The following is an 11652-nucleotide window of genomic DNA, read 5'->3' on the forward strand; positions in this document are numbered from 1 at the left end:
TCATCCAATGAACCAGTCCTTACGGAGAGGCACTCGAGAAACCGCTCGAGTCCCCTTAAATGTCACAATATCATCATCATAATCAAAAGGAAAAACAACGTATCATAAATAATCTCATCATGTTCATTGATTAATGTGAAGCACTTGTATAAAGCTAAACCAAAATAATCCAACCCATATAGGTAAACAAGGACAAGATAAACAAAAGCTAGTCAATCCTTAGGTATAAATTGTGTAAATGCAGGGAGTGAATTATGAAATGAGTAGGACATAGATGGGTCAAGGAACACTTGCCTTCACCAACCAGCTGCTGCTCAGGGTCTTTAACTTTGCAGAACTCGAAGAACCAGGTCACTTGGTCGCCAATGCTTGATCTTCGATTCCACGAAGCTCAGGAACATATCGCCATCTATTCGCAACGCGCAACGAATACAAACAGGCACAAGCAAACACATACTTGCATAAGAACATTACACCATACAAGATAAAATATTATAAAAACGAGCAATATAAAATAGAGAGCGCTTCTATAGTTACGAGAGGATAAGAAACGCGCCGGTCGGAGCTACGGTCGACAAGTTATCGCGTTTACGCTAAACGAATGTGAACTAGGACATTTAATTCGGCGTTATCAAATATAAATTATAACTACTATTTAATTAAAGCGAGAGGATCTGGGCGAGGAAAATTTACGACATGCGAAACGACACGACAACGTGCGAATGACGCGCGGATACGCGCGACATAGCACGCTGACGACACACGAAATAATGCGTGCAACAACGCGCGAGCAGTGTGCGACACGTGCAAATCAACGTGACTACGCGCGCGAACAGCTCAATGACGCGCAAACGATGCCGCGAGTGAACAACAACAAACAAATAATTAATTAAAAGTATTTAAGCTGGTATTAATCAAGTTAATTAATATTTATATTTATAAAAGCACGAGTTAAAACTATAGACTCGTTCTAGTTAAATTATTATTTTAATAACCCTTGAACAAACCAATAATTAATTATTTAACTAAAACATGCGTGGTGACAACATAATAATTTTAACGTGTGCACAAGATCATTACACGGTTAATGCAACTGGAACAGAATGAATCGAATATCCAACGCCAAAGTTAGTACATATTTTAATAAATAGGGTGATAACGACGATGTAGGCGCAAAAGATCCACGAGATTGTGTGCGTTAGTATTATATGGGTCGCTTCATGTCAGGTGTGATGAGGACGCATGCACCTAGAACCCAGGCATTTCTCCAAAACGCGGACGCGCGCATGGGAAAATTTTGCATGCGGCCATGCTGGTGGGGTCTACACGACGGTTCTCCTTCCTCTCTCCAGCTTTCTCCTCCCTGCATGCACGCACGGACGGTTGCACATTGGAGGCTTTCTTCTTCGTAGCGGGCTAGCGGCCATGGCAGGGGGGCTCGGATGGGGAGCTAGCCACGCCGGGGGAGGGGTGTACACAACGACGGGCCAGGAGCAGCGACGTCGGTGGCTTAGGGCGTGGCGGGTTGTGGCAAGGAGCAGGCCAGGGTGGCGCGGCCTCACCCAAGCGACGGAGGTGCGAGATGGCTCACCGGCACGCGACGAGCGCGTACAGCAGGGCTACACAGTCGCGACTTCACCGTGGCATATGCAGGGGCACAAGGCTCGGCCAGAGGGAAACTCGACCGGGCGAGCTCGAACGGGGCTAGACGCTCAGCAAACGCGACGACGCAGAGCGGGCATGGGCTAGGCTGTTCGCCGGCGGTGCTGTGGCTCTATGATGGAACGGAAGGAGATGACGCGAATGATAAACTGAGAAGAAAAGGGAAGAGAAGAGGCTCACCAGGGTGGGTATCTCACCAGAGACCGGGAGGGGCGGGTTCCGATGCAGTGCGGTCATCGACACGAGCGGGGTGGCGAAGGCGATGTGCTGCATGGGCTGTGGGAGAGAAGAGCGGGGCTGGTTTGGAGGAGGGTCGAGCGGGTGTGCTGGCGTTTGAAGGGGCATCGAGGACAGGCGGTTGCCGAGGTCCATGCGACATGGGTAGGAGACTGTTTGGAAGATGAATAGTGTCCCTGACGTGCGGGCCCATGGTGCAAGAACATGCGAGGCGCTCGACTACGCGTGACGAGGGATGGGGAGCCGGGCCGCTCGGATAGTGGGCCGCTCATGGCCGACCGTGGGGTTAGTTTTTGGGATTTCATTTTTCTTTTATTTATCTATTTCAAAATTCTTTTTTTCTTTTTTTTTCTTCACGTAAGTTATTCGAGATATATGAATAAATGTATGTTTTTTAAAATATTCCAAAATTATAGTACTTTCAAGCAAAATAATATTTACAAACAAAATTCAATAAATAATTTTTAGGTAAATTTCTATTATTAATTAAATTGGGCTTCGCAAAAAAGAGAATAAGTTAAATAGTAAAACTCTTTTAACACAACAACAGCCAAAAATAATGCTCCAGCATGTGATGCAACATTTCAAAACTTATGTTGGGTTTTATCTCGCTAACGCTTAACACTTATATATAATACAAGAAAACTCTCCATTAATTAGGAAAAAGAGAAGAAAAGCAAGGAAAGGAGAGGGTAACACCTGAATTTGGTGGATATCAGAAAAGAAATTTTATACCCCCAAATTCAGGGTGTTACAAATCTAACCCCCTTAACAGAATCTCGCCCTCGAGATTCAAGGAGAGGCTAGCAAGAAAAATATATTGGTCTATTGGTTGCTCACGACTTTCTTGGGTTGACTTTGACTCTAAAGCTTAACTTGTGAACTAGTTGCTTTGACCATCAGATTCTCGAGATCAATTGATATAATTCTTGAGAATCCCATGGACCTGTGGGTTAGGACCCACACACGCTTTCACTGCACCACTTTGATCTTGTTGGCTGATGTTGATCGCATTGTCTTCACTGGGGTTAGCGGCTAACCCCCTTAAGAGGAGCATTGATATGCACTTGGTGAAGATGCTGCCGACTTTGATCTTGACTGATTAAGAGTAGTTGGAGGATGGCAACCGAACAGGTGCAAGTGGAAATGGTATAAATAGAAAAGGGTAAGCATAGATGGATTAAAGAGAGAAAAAGGAGAACACCCAGCTACCTAACTCTATGGCACTCAGCTAGTAAACTGATGTCATTGCGGACCAAGGGCCACAACACATCAACACTCATCACAAAGAAGCAAATCAGTCATCACACAAAGACAAATAGCACAACATACAACAACAAACATTTTGTTGCTACACGTTCCTTCTAATTAAATGGTGGTCTTTCTTGAAAAGGGAATAACTACTTTAAGGCCATCAAAGGACAAGTTGGGTGATAAGACATGAAGGATGGGGGCATGAGCATAATAAAGGATGGAGCTAAAGCAAGGATTGTAACCGACAGGGAGAGAATGCAACCAAGGTTAGGATAGGTAAAACACCATTCTCAAATCGAGATAGGAAAGATGATAATTTAAAAGGTAGGCATAAGGTAAGCATCATGGAAAGATCTAGATATTAGGAAGGTAAGGGTGATATCAAGCAAAAGCTAAGACTTGCAACACGACAGAGGAAAAGGGAACGAACAAGAGTGTGGTGGGTAAGACATCATTTTTGAAATGAAATAGGAGATACGACTTTAAAATGCAGGTACAAGATAAGCATCAAGGTAAAGATCGAGGGATGACAAGGGTTAAGGTGATAACGGACAAATACACAACAAATGATGTATTTTAGACAAAACTTGCAAGGTGTCAAAGAAGGGGGAGCAGTCAATGATGAAATAGATGAGCCATTACCCTCGAACAGGGATGGAAGAGAGGAGGCTTCAAAGGGTATGTTCAAGGTAAGCAAGAAGGCAAGGGCATAGATATCACGAGGGTTAAAGGTGATAACGGGCAAGAATGTAAGAAAGGAGGTAAATGGGCATAAAAACAAAGGATATGAGTACCACAGAGGATGGAGTTAAGACAGGACCTGCAAGTGGAAAAGAAGAGGGTACGTCCAAGGGCCAGATAGGTAAATTGCCACTCTCAAATTGAGGTGGAAAAGAGGGGATTTTTAAAGAGTACGAATAAGGATGAGTAACGAGGCAAGATCGATGGACAACAAGGTGAGGGTGACAGCAAATAGAAATACAACAAGGGATGGAATTAAGACAAAACTTGTAAGGCGACAAGAAGTGAAAAGAAATCAAGGGAGAGGTAGGTAACTCGCAACTCTCTAACTGGGTTGGAAAAGAGGAGGCTTGTAAAGGAAAGTTCAATGTGAGCATTTAGGTATAGACATAAATATCACAAGGGTCAAAGGCGATAACGGACAAGGGTGTAAGAGAAAAGATGAAGGCAAAGAAAAGCCAATGGTACAAGTACAACAAAGAATGGAGTTAAGTCAAGGCTTGCACGCGGCAAGGAAGCGTATATAGCCAAGGGCGAGATAAGTAAAACACCGCTCTCAAATTGAGATACAAAAGAGGAGATTTCAAAAAGCAGACCTAAGATAAGCATCAAGGCAAGATCTATACATTACAAAGGTAAGGATGATATCAAACAAAAGCTCAATAAAGGATGGAGTCAAGGTAAAACAAGACTTGCAACACGATAAAGGAAAAGGAATTGATCAAGAGCGGGATAGGTAAAACAACACTCTTGAACTGAAATAGAGGAGGTGAGGCTTTAAAATGTAGGTAAGTGTCATGGTAAATATTGAGAGATGTCAAGGGTTAAAGGTGATAACAGACAAGGATGTAAGGGAAGAGGTAAATGTGCATAAGAACCAAGGATCTAAGTACAACCAATAATAGACTTAAGATAAGTCTTATAAGTGGTAAGGAATAGGATGTAACCACGGGTGAGATAAGTATGACACCACTCTTGAATTGAGATGGGAGATTGGAGATTTTAGATAACAGACATAATGTAAGCACCAAGGTAGGATCGATAGATGATAAAGGTAAAGGTAATACGCAACTGGAGCACAACAAGAATGGAGTTAACAACTCACAAGCGACAAGGAAGAGGATACAACCAAGGGAAAATAGGTAAAATATAATTCTAAAATTGATATGGAAGAGAGGAGGTTTTAGAGGGCAGGTACAATATAAGCATCATGGTAAGATATAGAGGTGGCAAGGGTAAAGATGATAATCATGAAAAGCACAACCAAGGATAGAGTTAAAACAAGACTCATGAAGTGGCGAAGCGAAGAAAACAACCAAGGGTAAGTTAGGTAAGGTTCCAACAGAGTGGTTGAAGTAAAAATCAATTCATTACCGAGAGAAGTTATAAGGAACAACGAGATCACCAAGGATGTGCGAAATAAAATGATCACTCATGGATCATCTAGAAACAAGAGTGGTCAAGGGCATGTGAACTGAAATGTTTTAAGCGGACATTGGGATTTAAAGTTTAGCATACATAAAAATGCAAGATTTCAAGGATACCAGCATACCAAGACCAGGGGAATAGAAATTGCCGAAAGATAATTACTTAACAACAGAATAGTAAGGGATTTCAAAAGACAAGAAAGTCATGTACATATAAACTGAAATGTTTAAATAGGCAGTAGAGTATTTTTAGAGGTAAGTATTTGAAACAAGAGTATTGAAGAATCATGGGATACAAGCATGTTAATACCCAGGGAATAGAGGTGGACAAATGGTAGCAATTTAATAATGGAAGAGGAAAGAATCCCAAAAGACTAAAAACTATGGTCGGGGGCATCTACAAAGATGTCGCAAGCACAAGAGTGAGATCAGATCTAATAGATTGAGAGAAGTATAGACCATACTAGAATAAAATACTTTTGGCATGGGGGCATATAGGAGCACAACATAGAATTAGTCGACGTGACTAATATTTTGAAGCAGAATCAAGGATGGGGTGAAGTAATAGTCAATAAATCCTTAAAACAGCCAATGCTACTCTAGGCTAGCGGTCGTACAGTCAGCATGGCTTTGATACAACTTATGTCACACCCGGTTTTAGAAGACAAACCGAATGCGAACCATGTACGTGCCAGGATCAGCAATTCACGTACACAACAGTTATATAATCGGACATCATCACACAGTGCTCGAATAATAACATAAAAGAGGGTAATAGTTAATTACATCATGATGTCCGAGACATCCACATAGTCAATAACAATTATCAAAGTGCGAAAACGAAACGTAGATAGACACGGCCTTCATAGGCAGAGCTGACTGGGGGTTTGCCGCTAACCCATGCCTAGAACTCATCGTACTCTTGGAACTCCTAGAAGTCCTCCTCCACGACTTCATCTTCTCCTAAGCAGTGTTTGCAATCTGGACAACCTGGGGGGGATTGGTGTGTAAAGCAAGGGTGAGTACACATCAACATACTCAGCAGTTGTCCCGTTTGGCTGTAGTGGACTAGCTTTATGTGGGGTTAAGGTCAAGCAGTTGCTTTTAGTTGGTCAAGTTATTATTACTAGTAGAGAGCCAGGTTTTAGCATTAACCCAAGTTGTTAACCCAAAAGTACCCTTTCCAAACGGAAAGAATACCAGAAACCATTACCATAATCATAATCAAAACCATCATCCTTATCATCACCTGTAAACCAAACATCTCTGATCAATGTGTCTCTAATCAATGGAGCTCCCTTGGCCGCTCATAATCGCGAGCACGGCTGATATATCAGCTTCATAACACTCTGCAGAGGTTGCACACTTCACCCATGAGCCGTGATTCCTTTTTGCCTCGAGTTGTACGGACCCTTAAACACTTCCAAGGTGAGTAGGCAAGGTTTCACTACGTGGCTTTTCCCTAGGGTCCTCACTATGCGAATGTTGGAAATGACCATTGCATAGTAACCATCTGACATACCAAACCTATACCTCTGCCCTCAGGAAAAAGTCGTGGGACGATGCCCGTACCTAGATCCCTGAGAGAGGATATAGGAGCCATAATAGATGCCACCATTGCCATAGAGACCATCTGACATACCAAACCTATACCCATGCCCTTAGGAAAAAGCCATGGGACGATGCCTGTACCTAGATCCCTGAGCGAGGATATAGGAGCCATAACAGATGCCTCCATCCACCAATGACCAAAACCAGGACCCAACATAAGACTTTCCTAATTACTTGGCCAAGGGCATCCCATACCAGCCTCATGGTTGCACTGTTTTCTCGGGCGGTCATCCAACGAACCAGTCCTTACGGAGAGGCACTCGAGAAACCGCTCGAGTCCCCTTAAATGTCACAGTATCATCATCATAATCAAAAGGGAAAACAACGTATCATAAATATTCTCATCATGTTCATTGATTAATGTGAAGCACTAGCATAAAGCTAAACCAAAATTACCCAACCCATATAGGTAAACAAGGACAAGATAAACAAAAGCTAGTCAATCCTTAGGTATAAATTGTGTAAATGCGGGGAGTGAATTATGAAATGAGTAGAACATAGATGGGTCAAGGGACACTTGCCTTCACCAACCAATTGCTGCTCAGGGTCTTCAACTTTGCAGAACTCGAAGAACCAGGTCACTTGGTCGCCAACGCTTGATCTTCGATTCCTCGAAGCTCAGGAACATATCAAAATCTATTCGCGACGCATAACGAATACAAACAGGCATAAGCAAACATATACTTGCATAAGAACATTACACCATACAAGATAAAATATTATAAAAACAAGCAATATAAAATAGAGAGCGCTTTTACGGTTACGAGGATAAGAAACGCGTCAGTCGGAGCTACGGTCGACATGTTATCGTGTTTACGTTAAATGAATGTGAACTAGGACATTTAATTTGGCGTTATCAAATATAAATTATAACTACTATTTAATTAAAGCAAGAGGTTCTGAGTGAGACGAATTTACGATGAGCGAAGCGACACGACAGCGTGCGAATGATGCACGGACACGCGCGACATAGCACGCTGATGACACACGAAATATTGCGTGCGACAACGTGCGAGCAGTGTGCGACACGCGCGAATCAACGTGACTACACGTGCGAACAGCTCAATGATGCGCAAACGATGTCGCGCGCGAACAACAACAAACAAATAATTAATTAAAAGTATTTAAGCTGGTATTAATCAAATTAATTAACATTTATATTTATAAAAGAACGAGTTAAAAGTATAGACTCGTTCTAGTTAAATTGTTATTTTAATAAACCTCAAACAAACCAATAATTAATTATTTAACTAAAACATGCGTGGTGACAACATAATAATTTTAACGTGTGCATAAGATCATTACACGGTTAATGTAACTGGAATAGAATGGATCGAATATCCAACACCAAAGTTAGTACATATTTTAATAAATAGGGTGATAACGGCGATGTAAGCGCAAAAGATCCACGAGATTGTGTGCGTTAGTATTATATGAGTGGCTTCATGTCAGGTGTGATGAGGACGCATACACATGGAACCCAGGCATTTCTCCAAAACGCGGACGCGCGCAGGGGAAAATTTTGCATGTGGCCATGCTGGTGGGGTCTACACGGCGGTTCTCCTTCCTCTCTCCAGCTTTCTCCTCCCTGCATGCACGCACGGACGGTTGCACATTGGGGCTTTCTTCTTCGTAGCAGGCTAGCGGCCATGGCAGGGGGGCTCAGATGGGGAGCTAGCCACGCTGGGGGAGGGGTGCACACGCCGGTGGGCCAGGAGCAGCAACGCCGATGGCTTAGGGCATGGCGGATTGTGGCAAGGAGCAGGCCAGGGTGGCGCGGCCTCACCCGAGCGACGGAGGTGCGGGATGGCTCGCCGGCACGCAATGTGCGCGTACAACAGGGCTGCGCTGTCACGACTTCGTCGTGGCATACACAGGGGCACAAGGCGTGCCCAGAGGGAAACTCGACCGGGCGAGCTCGAACGGTCTAGACGCTCAACAAGCGCGACGGCACGGAGCGGGCACGAGCTGGGCTGCTCGCCGGCGGTGTTGTGGCTCTACGATAGAACTGAAGGAGATGAAGTGAATGATAAACTGAGAAGAAAAGGGATGAGAAGAGGCTCACCAGGATGGGTATCTCGCCGGAGACCGGGAGGGGTAGGTTTCGATGCAGTGCGGTCGTCGACATGAGCGGGGCGGTGAAGGCGATGTGCTACGTGGGATGTGGGAGAGAAGAGTGGGGCTGGTTTGGAGGCGGGTCGAGCGGGTCTGCTAGCATTTGAAGGGGCATAGAGGACAGGCGGTTGCCGAGGTCCATGCGACGTGGGTAGGAGACTGTTTGGAAGATGAATAGTGTCCCTGACGTGCTGGCTGAACCTCCCAAGTCATTAGGCCCACCTACAGTTGTCCTTGTCCTACAGACCTCGGACACCCCTGTAGATGCTTCTAATCACTTGACAAGTTCGGTATCTGAATCTTTTCTTTGCCCAAGAGCGTTTCTCCCGTCACGTAGATATTACAACACATCGGAGGAACGAATATGCGGAAGAAGTTACATCAACTTATTTCATATTAAAGTATAGAAAGAGTATTATTATTACAGACCAGAAAATATATAAGAGTGCTGGAGTAATATTATTACACACCTGGGAGGCAGAAACCCCTCTCGATTATCAGTAAAAAGTTCTTAAAGGAGGACACTTCCTCCCGAGGCTTCAATCCTGGTTTTCTTCCTTAGGCACCACCTTGGAACAAAAGCAACAAAAAATTGCTGCTTCCTCACCTACAACAACATGGGTTCGAAAACCCTGAGTACGAAGTGTACTTTCGCAAGTCTTACCCGTCAAAATAAAAGACTCTCAAGGATATGCTGGCTTGAGGGAGTCAAGGTAAGGCTTAATCAATAATCAAGACTCTGTTTGCAAAAATGCTTACTAAGAGTGGATCCTTAAAAATCCAGTTTTATTAACAAGTTAAGTCATTACCTGAATCTAGAGTTCTTTCTAACCTAGTTCAAGCACTTGGCCTATACTAGCCAATTTCTTATCAACCCTTCTTGTTCACTTGAATGCTACGTGTAAGTTAGTGACCAAGTCTTCATGTCCAAGAAGTAACGGCGATCCGAATATTAATACTTAGCTGAGGATCTCCAATCACATGACATATGTAGCACTTAACCCTTGCATATGTCAACTCGCCACTGGGGTTCTTAAGACCAGATCAGGTTCACACCAACCGAGAGCACAGATACACCACCGTCTAGCCTCTTGCCACAGAGGGTACACGCTACTCTCGCCATCTCTCCACTCCCATTGCATGTTGTCTTATTCTGGTATTATTCTGCCCGAGGCAAAGCTTACCCATGATGAGGCATGTGACCAGTTAAAGGGTCCTTAGTCAGCAGGCCTACATCGACAAGGTCCTTAATCAACTTAGACGGAGACACTACACCAAGACTCTCTTCTCGTGCAAGTCACCCGCCCGGTCTCAGCTTTATCATTTCAACCCAAAGTTTGGTACCTGGCAGAGGTACATATTTTCCGATGTTGAACCCATCACGGCCATGATGGATCCTCCATCCAGTTTTATTTTTGAAAACATCCCTTCCCACTTGAAGCATCATCCTTTTGTCACAACAAAACATTTTGTTTTTCTAGAGGAAGACTAAGCATAAGGAAAACCTTTTTATAAACAGGGAATCAAGGGTAGGTATTCAAATTCTCAAGGAAGGAAATGCAGCAAGTGTTTGGCACACAACTCCTATCACCTAATGCATCAAGCAAGTGAGAAAGATTTTTAAAATAGCAAGGGGGTGGCAAATGCACTGGGGCTTGCCTTGTGTCATAGGAGAGTCGAGCTCTGCTCCACAGATGTCCAAATAAAAGCAGGTCCCGGCAGGTGGGTCTTCAGGTGGTGGTGGTGTAGCTCTTGCTTCATCAACTTCTATTTCTTCCTTGTTTTCTATATAGAACCATATATAATCATGAATGCTTATGTAATTCTTATGTAATGCTTATGAAAATGCAGTAATAGAAATGGTTCATCAAGTTGTATCTTGAGTACAACTTTTCTTCACGGGACTCCAGGAAACTAGGGTTTTTGGAGTCAGAATTGTAGTTCCTAGGGCAGGCATTATTAGAGAATTAGGGTTTTGGGGTTTAGGCACAAAACATTGTCCAAATCATATCAAACTTTACCCAAAGCTTCTAAATAACATTTAAGGCTTATCTAAAAAGTTTAGGGATTTTTGGAGATTTTAAACAATTTCTAAAATTCCAGGAATTTAGACTTTGGCTATTTTAAATACTCCATAATTTCCTATTTGGACTAAAAATCATACTACTATTTTTATTAAATACTATAGAAAATTAGGAACCTAGCAAAATTAGTCTTGCATTTTTAGCATTTTTCTACAATTTTCTAGAAATTCTCTAACCCTGGCAGAAAAAGAAAAAGGGAAACATGAATAGGGTTGGGCTGAATTCAGCCCAACCGGCCTGCAGAAGAGGGAAAGCACGCGCGCCTGCGCTGCCGACTTTGCGAATAGGCCCCTGCTTAACCAAATAACTGGCGAAAAATCCCTAGCCACTATTCATTGCCTCACTGACAAATGCACAGAGGTCCCCCGGCTTTCGTTTCTTCTGCAAATTGATCCAAGTCCACGACGCGCTCACCGTCGACCACCAGGCTGCACGGACTCGTCACGACCGACGTTGGCCGCCCGAATTAACTACCGGGCAAGTATTACCGACCCGAGACGAACCTAGAACAAGCTTTAATT

The sequence above is a fragment of the Zea mays genome, chromosome 2 (assembly GCF_902167145.1).
Source record: "Zea mays cultivar B73 chromosome 2, Zm-B73-REFERENCE-NAM-5.0, whole genome shotgun sequence".
Lineage (NCBI taxonomy): Eukaryota > Viridiplantae > Streptophyta > Magnoliopsida > Poales > Poaceae > Zea > Zea mays.